The 15,254-nt window shown below is 33.2% G+C and overlaps 1 protein-coding gene and 1 pseudogene across 2 annotated transcripts in view; one reads left to right on the plus strand and one right to left on the minus strand.

The window, feature by feature from the left end:
• The window catches only part of roq (roquin), a 74,346-nt gene that overhangs the window by 47,181 nt on the left and 11,911 nt on the right, over positions 1-15,254 (minus strand). Inside the window, exon 11 of one of the 2 annotated variants that reach the window (XM_066398137.1) lies at positions 6,300-10,303. The exons of the other annotated variant lie outside the window; for it this stretch is intronic. The gene's annotated coding sequence lies outside the window, so the exon portion shown is untranslated. Of the gene's footprint in view, positions 1-6,299; positions 10,304-15,254 lie in introns of those variants that run through there. 2 annotated transcript variants of the gene reach the window in all.
• Positions 2,907-4,267, plus strand: LOC136414292 (uncharacterized; annotated as a pseudogene).

A 15,254-nucleotide genomic window follows, 5' to 3' on the forward strand; every position in this document is an offset into this window, starting at 1 on the left:
CTTCGATATAAAACAACCGAGTGCAGACTCATATACAGTGTGTCCGGGTTAAGGATTTAACACTTTCGTAAAACCTTTATTTCTTAATCGATTTTGACGTTTTTTTTTTTGTTAATTAGATATTCAAAATGCGCATTCGTCTAGTGGATACGATCCCTCTTTATCCATAATCATAACCAATTACGTGCATTTTTATGGGATCAAATTTCGGAAAATATTATTAGGGCTTTTTTTGGGATAAAAACGAAAACAGATTCTTAATTAGAATGACCTAAAACTTACCTGTTCCGATTTTCATTTTTCTACTGTACAGGATTTTCGAGAAAATCAATAAAACATGTTTTTTACGTAAACAAATTTTAAAATTGGCAAAAAAATTTATTTTAACAATAATTAACTAAATTTTGATATTTTCAATCAACCCCCCAAATTCTCGTATACATTTTTCAATACGTCGACGATTATTTCTCAGTACTTTACTTAGTCGTTGTGGAGTTATGCTCTGACAAGCTTCTCTACTAGTAATACGAGCACAAAACGTAAGATTTTTTTAATTCCAGAATACAAGTTGTTGAAGAACATTGCAATTTTGTTCTTTCAATTATGCCAAAGTGTTTTAAACATTAGACAGATATTTTTAATTCATTACTTTGCTTCCTTTTTCCTTTGCTACCTGCAATGTATGCGGTATCCACAAGTTAAGTGTGCTGTGAAAACGAACAATATATTGCTATGGTTACGAACTGTTAGGTACTAACTGTTGGCTTGCTGTTCGTAACATAATCAATTTCACAGAAGTAAAAAGTTCGAAAAATGTCTTATTCGCTGCAAGAAAAAGTAGAAATAATAAGATTAGTTGGTGATGGGACGCGTACTTTTCGTGAAGCAGCAAATGAATTTAATCGACGACATCCAGAACGCAATATTAGTCATGTAACAGTCGCAAATATCAACAGACGTTTTGATCGTTATGGGACAATTGTAAAACTACCGGACCAGCAACGTAATCGCGAGCCTCAAGCAAACCAAATAATTTTAGATTACTTTAATACCAATCCGCATTCAAGTCTGAGGGATGCTATCAAGAATTTAAACATTTCTAAAACCCATATCTGGGAATGTTTAAAAAGAAGTGGTAAGAAACCTTTTAAACCAAAATTTCTTCATTCACTTGAAGCTGGAGACCAAAATCTAAGAATTATTGTAATTATTATTGTTAAAATAAATTTTTTTGCCAATTTTAAAATTTGTTTACGTAAAAAACATGTTTTATTGATTTTCTCGAAAATCCTGTACAGTAGAAAAATGAAAATCGGAACAGGTAAGTTTTAGGTCATTCTAATTAAGAATCTGTTTTCGTTTTTATCCCAAAAAAAGCCCTAATAGTATTTTCCGAAATTTGATCCCATAAAAATGCACGTAATTGGTTATGATTATGGATAAAGAGGGATCGTATCCACTAGACGAATGCGCATTTTGAATATCTAATTAACAAAAAAAAAAACGTCAAAATCGATTAAGAAATAAAGGTTTTACGAAAGTGTTAAATCCTTAACCCGGACACACTGTATGTATTTAGGAAATTCCCCGAAAAATTCGACTTATCAAGTCTAATGCTAAAGTTTATTTTCGAATTATCGAGATATTCAAGTAAAAGAAATTAGAATTATCAAGTAAAAAGTACACGCTATTTTGACTCATGGTTCCAATGACAATAATTTTAACTCGAGTTATCGACTTCGACTTATTGAAGTTCGATTGTATTTTAGAATGAAACGGATAGATTATACTATCCATATTAAAATTTCATATTCGTTATACACTTGATATGATACTGCATGGAAAATGGAAAATTTTGCGTCACAACTTCCCATATTTTTATGATTATAAAATCTACATTTACGTGTGTTCCATTTTGCCGCAAAATATTAATTATTCCCTGGATACATATTCATACTTTTCTGAAAACGGCCATACTTGTTGCTCTATAATTAGATAATAGTACAGGGCGATTCAGATATTATTCAAAAAATGTATCAGGCGATAGAGCCCCTAAAAATTAAAAAAGTATATTTGAATTTTTATGATTTAAAGTTTTGTCGCCCAAAATACGGGGATTTATTTTTGTTTGTAGGTCTTATAATTTTCGAGATATTTAAGTTAAATGATGAGCGTGTACATATCTTTATGGCGTGCATAATTAGTAAATTAGGCTTTCTAAATCATGCCGCCAATTCACAAAGTGATTACTTTTCTGAAGTCTTTTAGCCGCTCCAATGTTTTTATGAGGGCACTGACCATAATTTCATGAAATTTGCAAACCTTCTTTAAGGTAGAAACCTGTATGGCTTTTATGTTTCTTTCCTATTCATATTCATTTTCCAGCTATTGGAAAAAATAACAGGCCATACATGATTTTTCCTATTGATTTGACTCAAGCCAATGTCTTTTTCATGTTGGATTCCGAATAGTGGCGAATGAGGGTTGTGTTTTACAACTTATTTTCACAAATAGCAACAAATATTATGCGATTTTTTATTTCTTGTGTGCCCCTGGTACTCTTTGGAAGGACACCGTATAACTGTGAATCGACGCTAGCAGTAATAGCAACCTTGACCGTTTTGCTTCATCCCCACAGAAATGACAAGAAACACGGCCTTCAGGCCACAGTAAATGACATCATTATTAACAGAGAGTGCCTATTTTAGCAGGTGGGTTCCAGTTTGTCCTCAGTTACCATAGCATCTCAAAATACCTCAAATTAATGTTTCAACGTCAAAATCTCAGTCGTATGTAATTTTTCCTTTGAATCAAATAAGGTTCCAAATTCAAGTCCCACATCGTTAACGACTTATAAACTTGTAGTCGCAAAACCAATCAAATTTGGTACATGAAAATTTACCGAAATGGCGTTCATGCGCCACGAAAAGAGTCAGAAACAGAAGAATCTTCTAAATGACTTAAGGTGCATCACGGATCAAAGAAGTGATGAAGACTCAGGATTCTGCTATTCACCCTGCTGTCTCGCCCCATGTTGCTAGTCAGTAAATAGTTGCCTCGGATCAGTTATCGAAAGTTTGTTTGCCTATTTGCAGCTCCACATGCCCGCCTTTAAGTAAGCCCTGCTGTCTTTCAGCTTGTCCGCATCCATGCCTGTCATCAGGTTGCTGCCTTTCTGGATGTTTCCCATCGAATTATATCCCAGGTTAGACACGTAATATTGCTTGCTTAAGTGAGTGGAAATTATTTGAAGGTACTTGTCCCGTTCCGAATGCCTCAGCCTCCATTTGCCCACCATCACCTCAACTCGTGAGAGTACCTCCTGTATTGCCAGTGCCGCCCCTATCTCTTCCGGTGTGCGATCCTAATCCGAAATAACACACGTGTGTGCCCTGCAACCTTCCTCAGATAATGGCCTGTTACAGGAGACCCAAGTTTAAAAGCAACGAACCAAGAAGTCAGAGTCGAGAACTTGGGGCTAATATCCTACATGTGAGCAGACATTATAGTAAACATAATGGTTAGCTACCTAGTTAATCTAAAGAGTCTACTAAGAAATAGATTTGCAGGGCTGCAAGACGAATATCCAAGGTCAACCCGTGGTTGCCCTAAATGTTTAACTTCTATAGAATTCACAAATTGTAAATATCTAGGGAAGACAGAATACTACCCCAAGGAGAAGAATTTGGAACAATACCAATGCTATCCAGCATACGTACGGTTACTCTCATGCACTCTTTGCGGAGGCAACGATGGAAATGAAGGTCGAAACTTAGGTAAACCTTGTACAAGGTCTTCACATGAGACTGCATACTTTCCTTAACTTTTTTTTAAGCTGTATAGAATTTTCTTATCATGGATTTTTACGCACTGGCTGAGAAGGTGGAGCAACTGTCCATTAATGTATAGTTGGTTTCTTTAAGTTCACAGTTTTTTAATACTCCTTTTCTCTTTTGTTTCAGGTGGCAGATGTCCCACATTTTGCCCACCCTGAGGGTCCTGCCCTCCATGTGGTCCATGTAACTGCTTCAATCGTTGGAGACCATGCGGTCCATGTAATCCATGCTGACCTTGCCGCCCATGTTGTCCCCCTCAATGTATTTTCTTCATCTTCAAGTGCCTTGTCATTGTTTTGGTCCGTAGATCCGGTACCCATTCCTTGCCTGCCTCCACTCACCGCTGCCTACCTACTAACCAACCAAAATGCTGTCCTTATGCTCATCTGCTTTATTATCCCGCTCTTTGCCGTATTCTTTATCCTTGCTAAAGGACCAAATCGTCTTATATGATTATCGCGTACAAAATGAACAAATTTTGGTACTTAAATTGGAAATTTTCGTAATTATAGGACATGGAAAAAACGAATAAAGCACTCTTGGTGTCCTTTTTGGAGACAAGCCTAGTAAAGTGATTAAAAAATGTTCGATCATCTCTTGTGTTCAAGCTAGAAGGAAATTGAATTTCGATCGATAATGCGATCAGTTTTTCAGTTCTAACATAAAGTGACGCTCGTCGCGTCAAGGATGCACATATCAGAATATGTTTGCTAAATTCCAATATCTTTCTTATATTCTCAAATGATTTGAGTAACCGTTTCAAAGTACTAGAAGTTTAGATGCACAGGAAAATAAAGGGCAATCGGATAGATTTAATACTTTTAGTAAAAAAAAAGTACCTCAACTGCTTTCAGATGGAACAGATCGACTTTCAACATGGCACCGGAAGTACCTCTAGATTTCTGTTTAAGATTTTTCACGGGAGAATAATTTATTATGAGATTTTCGGTTTGAAAATGTTCATATTACATTCATTTTAAAAATAGAGCTAAGTAATTGCAAATTTGGTTTTTTACATACTTGTCGTTGTATTAGAGCGGACACCTGTTAATTACTATTAAAGTGCTATGATTTGTCTGAATTCGAAAAACAAAAACAATTTATATTTGAAAAGAACTAATTTTTTTACCCAAATTTCGGTATAAATTTAGATTCTCCTTATGATTGGTATTCCTAATTTTTACTAACTACTTTCCTTTAATTTATTTTCCGCACATATGTCTAGCATCTTCGGCTTACATCTGATATATCACACGATGATGAATCTGATATATCACAAGAAGAATGAGGACATTCAGGACATCATACACAAAATTGTAGTCGAAATTACTCGAATGAAGTATAAAGAAACAGATTATTCAGACTAAGCATCGCAAACTTGCGGATATTATCGATGCTGTTTTGAGAACAATAGTCATATAGAACATTTTAATTTTTAGTATGTGATTTTAACTTAAGATTCCATATTTTTTACTTATACAAGTTGCAACAAGTTCACGTTTAACTGCTGGAATTTAGAAAACAGTTAGAGATAAGTACTAGTAATCAAACATAAGCTTGAATTGGAATAGTGGTATTAGAAAGCTTGTAACCAAATGGTACCAATAGATTCTTGTCTTACGAGTTGAAAATCGTTGTATCACTAGGAAAAAAAATCGGGTCATGCATTCTACTGTTAATAATAATTTATCATCGCATAGTAATATCTCTATTTCTTATAGTTTTCGAGATATTAATAAGTTTATATAAGGCAAGCTGTAAATATGACTACAAAATTATACTTGAATTCGAATACCTATCCTTACTGAAAAACTGGTATTCGAAAACCAGCATTAGATTCTTCACTTATGAACTGTAAGCGAAAAAAATCAAGGAATCGTGGTATTTAAGATAAAGGAAATAAACGGGGTATTCCCAACCGCAATTTAACAAAAAATAAATCCCACCCTATAGTATAAATTGCAAGAAATTGTTCCACATGCGCAACGCTAATGTTTCCGCCTTCAAAGATTTAAGAAAGCAAAAGATAATTAATGGGAAAAGGGAGAGGAAAGGAAGGAGTGACAAGTATTAAATTCAACACAAATTTGCGACTTCCTCAGTTTGCGACTTGTGTGCAATATTTCAAGCTCGCGCGTTAAGAGTTACTTTTTCAACTTAACCATAAAAAAGGTCAAGTAGGCATTAACATTTCAATGACATGTCTTAGTTAAAATCATCTGTTATCTATTATTAATATTAGATGTTTTATGGTAAACTGTAGATTGGTTAATTAGAAATCTACGTTTACGGTTTACCGCCTAGTACGTTACAGTTTTACACGCATGAGACTTCGTACCTCCTCTGGAGGTGTTTCGTTACATTAATAGCTATTTATTTTAAACGTTTTCATGAAATTGCCGGTTCGTTTGCAAAAGGGTGTAGGTAAGTACTGTAAAGGCGAAATAAAACGAAACCCAATACCTTCAGGTTACAACATTTATTAATGCAATAATAAATTTTTTAATATAGTATAAGATATATACTTCCACCATATGATTAAAATACATTAGTGATTAATGTAATCAATATAAAGTAGGACTAAGTAACCACATGTGCAACATGACGTTTAAAAATGATTGCCATATATGACTAAAATATGACTGCGCCGGCAAACATAAAACATATTAAAAATACATTACAGATTACAGATAGGTAATAAAAGGAAAAACAAGTCCACGTTTCGTACACACAGCCAAAGGGAATATTGCAAGAGGGAATCGATCTCGAATTGACACTAATTATGGTTAGTTGATCACGATACCTATACCTAAAACATGCTAAAATTAATGTTTCTTTTAACTGAATATATCTATTAAATAAAAACATGCGTAAGTGAATAGAAAAATCAATTTTGGATTGTAAACAAAATTTTATATTTGTTTTAAAAAATGTTTGAAAAGATTGATACACTACACATAGTGCCACTTTAAGAACTACTCATCATTGGGATCTTCGAAACGGTAGTTTTTACAGATGAGTGTGGCGTAAACTGGTGAAAAAGATTTGTCATTTAGTACACTTTCAGCATACTATGGAATTCAAAATATCTATAAGGGTTATCAAATCATCGCAAAATTATTAAAAAACCGCATTTTCTTTGCAAATTTTGAGCTATCACTTGATACAACATAAATAAAAAAACGTGTTTATACTCTAGGAAGCGCACCTTTCTTCATAGAACACCTATGAATTTTTTTAAATTAAAGTTTAATGATCTAAATACATGACTGAAGACCAACAAAAAATGTATTCTTTTATGAACAATTATAAGCACATTTTGTCAGTGATTTGTTAATTACAAGTCGTTTTAACACGTTTAAATTATAGCACAAAATATTGTTGAAAGAAAACATAGTCTGTGTATTACAGTTCACGAAAAATAAATAAAATAAAAATGCTACAGAGAAATAATAAAGAAATAAAACAAATAAAGTTTTTTTTTTGCCTGCTGCAAAGCTATGTTGATGAAATTTATAAGGCCCTCACGAATTAAAGTATCGAAAACTGAACTAACCATAATTACTTAAGCCATTCTTGAATAAAACAGAAAAATGTGTGTATAACCAAAAAGTTGAAAAATAGAAAACAATTCACTATAACAAATTTCTATTTGTAAACATGACAATTAATCACACTAAGTAAAAGGGACAAAATTCTCTTTTCCTGTGTTGTCTTAAGTTTTGATTTATGTCAACACCATAATGTCTGTGTGAAATCTCTTTCAAGATTTTGTGTCCCCTTTTCAATTCAGAGAAGCTTAAACTAACATGAATTCTCAATATTTATGGAACTCAATTTGACAACATCTTGTAAAACTTGCCCATCATTTTTAAAGAAAGACCTCGATCTTCAAATCCAAAGATTAAATTACATTAAAAAAACAGTCCAAATGTACTATATGACGTCTTAGGATCATGCTCTGATTGGTTGACTTATTATTATTATTACATTTTTACTTTAGTCAGTAGACGTCGAGCAATTAATTTGAACTAACATATAATGGAAAACTCTAATATGTGCAGTACTAAGGAAATAAAATTCAAACTAGTAAGCTTTGCAACCATGATTTTAAGGAAAATAGCAAATAAAAATGTAATAACAAGTCTTACAAGAAGTTGCAGAATTACCAAAATTTTAAAAATATGCAGGGTGTCCTAGAATAAGAGAAGCGTTAGGATACTATTAATTTCGGACGCTCTAATAGGTCGATTTAGCTCAATTTTCCTATTTGAAAAATTAAAAAATGCGGGTTTCTCTAATAATTTTAAAAACGTATTGTACAATTTGAAGCAAATTTAGTACGCTCGTCTATATCGATGAGTACTACTATAATAAGGTACGAAGAAAGATCCTTGTCTAACGGATACGTGAAAAAATATTTAAACTCCATGGAATTTTCAAATACAAGAGGGAAAATGATGTCAATTTTTTATTATTATTGCTTCTTGACCAATGTCTATAACATATTTAAAAGCAAACTTTTCTGCAAGTTTATTTTTTCAATACTTCCCACATAGGTAAATTGAGCTTGGTCGGCGTATTTTCAACTCAGGAATCAATGGTTCCCTTCTATCCACGTTATTCTGGGACATCCTGTATTCAGTCAATAGCACAACTTTAACTGATTTCTGCGCAGCGAGTGTTTTGGAAACCTACGATCTCTAGGGTTTTCATAAATTTTAATAAACAAAAGTATCTAATCCATTCGAAAAGACATTTGAACACATCTGAAGCACTCAAGGTCGCAAAATAATTTGATTAGCTAAAGCCATTGACAACCTAGAGTGAAGGTTTAGTATCAAAGATATCGAAGAGTATGCAAGTTAACGTAAATAGACAATCCTGACATCTGTTAGTTTACAAGATAAACGTCAATAAATTTCCGAGTACTGTTCTGAAAGAAAATCTTATCAGAAAATACTGAGGAACTTCTAAGTGGATGAACGAGTTTTATCCCAATGCGTCACAAATAGCAGCTGTACTAGACAATATCGTTGTCATTCGAACAAGGTTCCTGAACCCTTGTTAAGTCGAATTTGCCATGGGAGAACAAAAAAAAATATTCTACTTCAAAACAGCCGTGTAAAATATGATTGCGATCATAAAATGTTATGGTATACCTACATGAAAAAAATAGGAGACAAGAAGGTATTTACTAAGGATAAATTTCATGACATAATGTGACAAAACACCGCACTCCCCACACAACTCTGGCTAGCTATCATAAAACTACCTAGATATAAATAAATTTAAATAATTAAATATAGTGATAATAATTATTAAGAATAATAATATTTCTATCGACCACTCTTTTACTTAACCAAATTTCTAGTCAAGATGCATTTTCAAACAAATGCTCACGTCAACAATGTAATATCAACTTACAACATTGATATACGAATCACACACAGTATGATTTATAAAGAGATGACATTTCACCAACCCTTTTCTGAGGCGCGATGCAAAAAGAGGTTTGAAGCGTGATTTGTTGTCAATTAGATTATATTTCTACGATAATTAGCTCTGCTAAAAAATTAATATAGAACACCGGCAAAAATTTGGTATTTACACTTGAAAGTCTAACTTCAGCTTTTGAAACGTAAGATATTTGTCTTACGTCTTAAATATACATCAATTTTTACCTAAGGAGCGGTTAACCTTCTACACCTGCCAATTTTTGTTTCGTACCACTTATGTGAAGAAAATAATACAGAGTGATTCGCGTGTGTCCTATTAAAAATTTTAGAGAATTAACAAGGATAACATAAATTTTGAACTGGTCCTAGTAGACACAGTTCTTATGCGAAGTGTCAAAACTCCAGCTATTTCTGACTACTTGAAATTAGAAAATTTTAGTAATTGTGCTACAAAACATCATGCCTCGAACAGCCTCAAAACAACCATATTCGATAATTATGAAACTGAATGGCCAAATTTCAACAAGAATTTATCTAAAGAGCTGACATCTTAATATGCACTAAAAAACGAAATTTACTTGTCCGATGAGACTGTTTTCGTGTAATAAAGTAACGATATCGACTTCCCTTAGGAAAAAAATTGGTATTAATTCAAAGCTTTCATTTGAGTATCATTAAAGCAAAATTGCGTACTAGACAGCTTTTTACAGATTATGATTTTGCGATCACCCTTGGCAGTCTGCCTTTTCAGAATTATTTGTAAAAATAAATAAAAACTATTTACTTCTAGTCGATTCATTCTCAAATTGAGTTAAACGTTCAGTAATGAAAACAAAACTGCCTAAGATATAATTAAGTCTTGTAGTAAGACTTCGCCAGTTTGGCGGCCATGATCTTTTATCCGCTGACCACGTGCCTTTCAATTCTAAGGAATTCAAGTTCGTGGTAATAAGTGGTCTTATGTATTTCGCTTTAGTAATCCATATCACCACCAGTTAAATTCTTATGCTGAAAAAACAGTTGGAAATTTAAAATCCTTGGCAAAAAAACTTACCCTACAGATATTCTAGGTGAAATAATTCTTGAATATAGCAATTCCATATCGCCTTCGGTTAATTTGTTTCCATTATAAATGTTTCTGAGTTGACTCACCAAAACAAAAGTCCCTATGTCATCTCATGTATTTGTAGTAAAATGCAGAACAAATTTGTTCAGCACACTATGTATACGTATTTAGAAATAAAAATAACTGGTGATTATTAAAAAGAACTAGCAGCAAGTGATAAACCGTAAACGTAGGGCATTAACTAAACAATTTTTATGTCTCGCTTCCTTTACAACACTCTTTATATTCCTACTAATCTATATACAGTTAGGTGCAGAACTGAGTCAATACTTATAAAATTCGTATTAATGGTGGCATAAACAAAATATCTAACAAGTATTCAAAGGAAGGCTTTTATTTTCAAAAAGTACATTAACATTAACATTAAAACCATACAAAACATTTGCCGAAAATAAATGGGGTACATCAAATAATCCTAAATAACATTGGTTCAGTTTTGCACCGTCAAATTCCAGCCATGAACAAAAACGATACGATCGAGAAACTAGTCGACAAACAAGTAGAAACTCGCCATAAAATGCAGTGTGCAGCTAATATAGACGAGTACGAACCATTTAATCGCATATCCTCCGTTAATAAACATCATAATTCAAAATCTTTAAACAATGAAGCCGATTTCAAAGTTTCAAAGAAAATTAATTGAAAAATCACTGATTGATGGAAGATCCACACGGGAAATCGCATTTCAATTAAATATAAGTCAATCCACAGTACAAAGGGTAAAAAATAAGGGCAAAATTTCCTTAAAAATAAATAAAGGTGGCCAACCAAAAAAGATGTCTGTGCAAGATACTAGAAGAGTAATTAGATATTTGGGCAGTGGTGAAGCCTCTTCGGCCTCCAAAGCAGCCGTGTTGCTGCGAGGGGATACTGGGAAATCGGTGAGCAAATGGACAGTCCAACGAGCTTTACATCAATCCAAACTTGTTGCTGTGGAGAAGAAGAAGAAACCCCTACTTTCTAAGAACAATATTAGGGCACGACTAGATTTTGTAAAAAGATATGAGGCATGGACCGAGAAGGATTGGATGAAGGTTATTTGGTCTGATGAAACTAAAGTTAACAGATATGCAACAGATGGTCGACATTGGAGCTGGAAACGAGAGGGAGAATCCATGAAACTAAAAGATTTCATTCTGACGGTGAAACATGGGGGAGGAAGTATTAAAGCTTGGGGCTGTATGTCGGGATATGGGGTTAGCCCATTGAAGAAAATAGATGGGATAATGAACCAGCACATCTATAAAGCCATTTTAAATGATCACCTAATAGATACTGTTAATAATATGCCTTATCCCACTAGCAAAGTAATTTTCCAACAAGACAACGACCCCAAGCATACCGCAAAATCTGTGAAGGAATGGTTGGGTACCCAAAAATTTCAGGTTTTGCAGTGGCCGGCACAAAGTCCCGACCTAAATCCCATTGAGAATCTATGGGCTTACGTGAAATATCATCTGGTCGACGACTACGATTCGCCACCATCTTCACTTAAAGTTTTATGGGAGAGAATAGAAGAAGTATGGGACCAAATTCCACCTGATTTCTGTGAAACACTAACAAAAAGCATGCCAAGACGTCTACTAGCTGTTAAAAAAGCTAAAGGTCTCTGGACCAAATATTAGTGTCAATGTCGACCAAAGTGTTCAATGTTAATATTAGTGGAGCAAAACTGAACCAATGTTATTTAGGATTATTTGATGTACCCCATTTATTTTCGGCAAATGTTTTGTATGGTTTTAATGTTAATGTTAATGTACTTTTTGAAAATAAAAGCCTTCCTTTGAATACTTGTTAGATATTTTGTTTATGCCACCATTAATACGAATTTTATAAGTATTGACTCAGTTCTGCACCTAACTGTATATCTATTGTGCAATCTATTCAGATTATATTAGATAATCATCGATTTCTAAATCGATTCTAAAACGAAAGGACAGATTTTACTTTTTTAACTAAAGTTAATGCTACGACGAAAATCAAAATATACGATGTGTCCTATTAAAATCAGGCAACGGTAAAATTATGGAATATATTTGATATAAAATCAGGCAATTGGTTGTAAGACAATCCTGGCGATGGTGTTGAAAATTGATGGGTTGTGGCAACCCATCAATTTTGATAAATTATAATAGACAAACATTCGCCTAGTCCATAACTACTGTTATATACCGTAGAAAACACAGTGTGTATTAATCAAAATCGATACATTTGTAATAAGAAAAATAATTACTTGGCACGTTGGCAATGTTCATTTATAAATCTCCTATACTATTTAATGTGTCATTTCGATAAATAAACACCTACCATTTTACTTCATTTTAGTGAATTTTATCGATTACGGTTAGTCTAAATTGAGGTATCCGATATGTTTGGTCCTGAAACATTATTTAGTTACTTTAATTCACTGCTTGATTTCTGATTGTTTAATTTTTCTCAAGGCATTTTATTCGTTTTTTCAATTTTTAACCATTGTCAAATTTTAATTTTGAACCAGTGTCTTCTAAAAGCAAACATAGTGAAAGTAATATGCTGAAGCAATTCAATAGCCGGCGTAAGGAGCTTGTTTATTTATAAGCTAGCCTGATTTTTTCTGACAGTTGTTATTTTTGAGATATGGTATAAACTTACTTTTTTTTCAATGGAAAGCACGTAGGTTGTGGCTTATTTAAAAAAGTATTTTTTCAAACTTTAAAATGACACCAATAAATATACAGATATTTCTCAAAATGGCGGACTTACAGCCTTTTATTAATTCGATATTGCAATTTTAAGATGGTTGACCGTGAAATCGTTCATATTGATTTATTATTTATTTAACACTAACAGGTCCCATCATTTAAGTCAACACCAGCGCCAAAAAACTCCTAAAATTGAGGAGAAAAAAATATAGAACCATCCTGGTTGATTGGTAGAATATTTATGGAAATACAAGGTACAGAAGAAACACATTCTTAATTGAGTTCTCAATAATTCTCAATATAAAAATAAATGGTAAGAAAGCCTTCAGGAGATTCATCGAGAGGTAGAATTATGTTTACATATTTATTGCAAATATTGAAATACTTGCCTGCATAAGTCAGAAACGTGCTGAAAATAAAAATTACCAATTTTAAACAATTTGATGAAGGAAATGATGCCATAGCAAGATCGCGACATGATGCTTATAACTACTGTTTATAAGAGCATTAAATTTATAAACTCACATATATTATTCAGCCCTCGAAGTTGTTAAGTTTTTAACAACCGAGACAAAATGTCAAGGTTGATAGTGGCTTCATCTCTATTATATACACATGTATATAAATTATGAGTATAACCTATTTAATGCCATATGAAGTTCTAAATTAATATTGTTCTCGAAAAACTTTAGACTTCTTTTTTGATAAATTCAATAGAAAATGTATTTTTTATTCCGTCGGGGTAGATTTACATAATGAAACCACTGCCAATAAATTCTCAACTTTTCCCCATTTTGCTAAATGCAGGCATTGCATATTACTTTTTATCCCATATCGTTTCTAAGACCGATCAGTTGTGCCTTTACAAAAGGCAGCTTATAAATTTTTTGTACGTTTTCGTACCGATATCACTTCATACATGATTCACTCTAATGTTAGTGCGGCGATGAACAGAATATTCGTGATACGCACTGCTTTAATATAATAATTGGAATTTCTTTTGTTCTAAAGACTCATGAGGTACGACGTTAGTAAATCAATGACTTAGTGAGTGAAAGTGGGCGGCGTTTAACTGTCATTTTGTGAATGAAAGTGGATGTTACTCACTTGATTCTGGTTCACAGTTTTAATGCTAGGAGGTGAATTCCGATTGTTGTCTCTTGTTACAGTGGGTACAGAAAGTATTCGTACACCTCACTAATAAATATCTAATGTTCTGTATTCACTGATATATCGTTCGAAATCGTATTATATAAAAATTTTCGGTTCTAACAGATATTATAGTAAATGTGCACCTAAATGTTACCTTTTAAATTGCGCTAATTTTTTTTTTATTAACATGTTTTGGATCGTCTGAGAAATATCAGGTCAAAAAAGTATTCGTACACGAAGATAAATTCAAATGTTTAACATTCTTTATTCGCTTGAACTTGGAAATCTTGGCATTAATAGTTTATATATTGTCAGTGTGTTGTGGCTGTAAAGTGAATGCATTATTAATTACTAAAATGCCTCGAAAATCTGCTGAACTAAGTCTTGATATGCGTAATCTAATTGTTGACCTCCATAAAGAGGGCAAATCTTTACGTGAAATAGCCAAACACGTTAAAAAAGCCCATAGTACGGTTCAATATATTATAAACAAATTTAGAAATACGGGAAATGTACTAACAAGAAGCCGTAAAGGAAGACCAAGGAAAATTAACAACCGGCAATGCAACTACATTATCCGGAGCATTAAACAAAATCCATCGAAAAGTGCTGCAAAAATCGCATCAGATTTGGAATCTACTACTGGCGTCAAAGTATCTGCCCAATGTGTTAGAAATGTTATAAAAGAAGTTGGATTTAATGGCCGAGTAGCTAGAAAGAAACCTTGGATTAATGAAAAAAATCAAAAGAAAGAGTGCAATTTGCAAGAGAGCATTTAAATAAGCCAATGGAGTTCTGGCGAAGGGTCTTATTTTCTGATGAAAATAAGTTTAATATCTTTGGATCAGATGAACGTGTATACGTCTGGAGGAAAGCGGGAAACGCTATGAAAAAACAATATTTAGAGCCCACTATGAAACACGGCGGCGGAAGTCAAATGGTTTGGGGTTGTATGTCTTCGGGAGGCGTTGGCAATCTTCATTTTATCGATGGAACCATG

The sequence above is a fragment of the Euwallacea similis genome, chromosome 17 (genome assembly GCF_039881205.1).
Source record: "Euwallacea similis isolate ESF13 chromosome 17, ESF131.1, whole genome shotgun sequence".
In the NCBI taxonomy this organism is placed as follows: Eukaryota; Metazoa; Arthropoda; class Insecta; order Coleoptera; family Curculionidae; genus Euwallacea; species Euwallacea similis.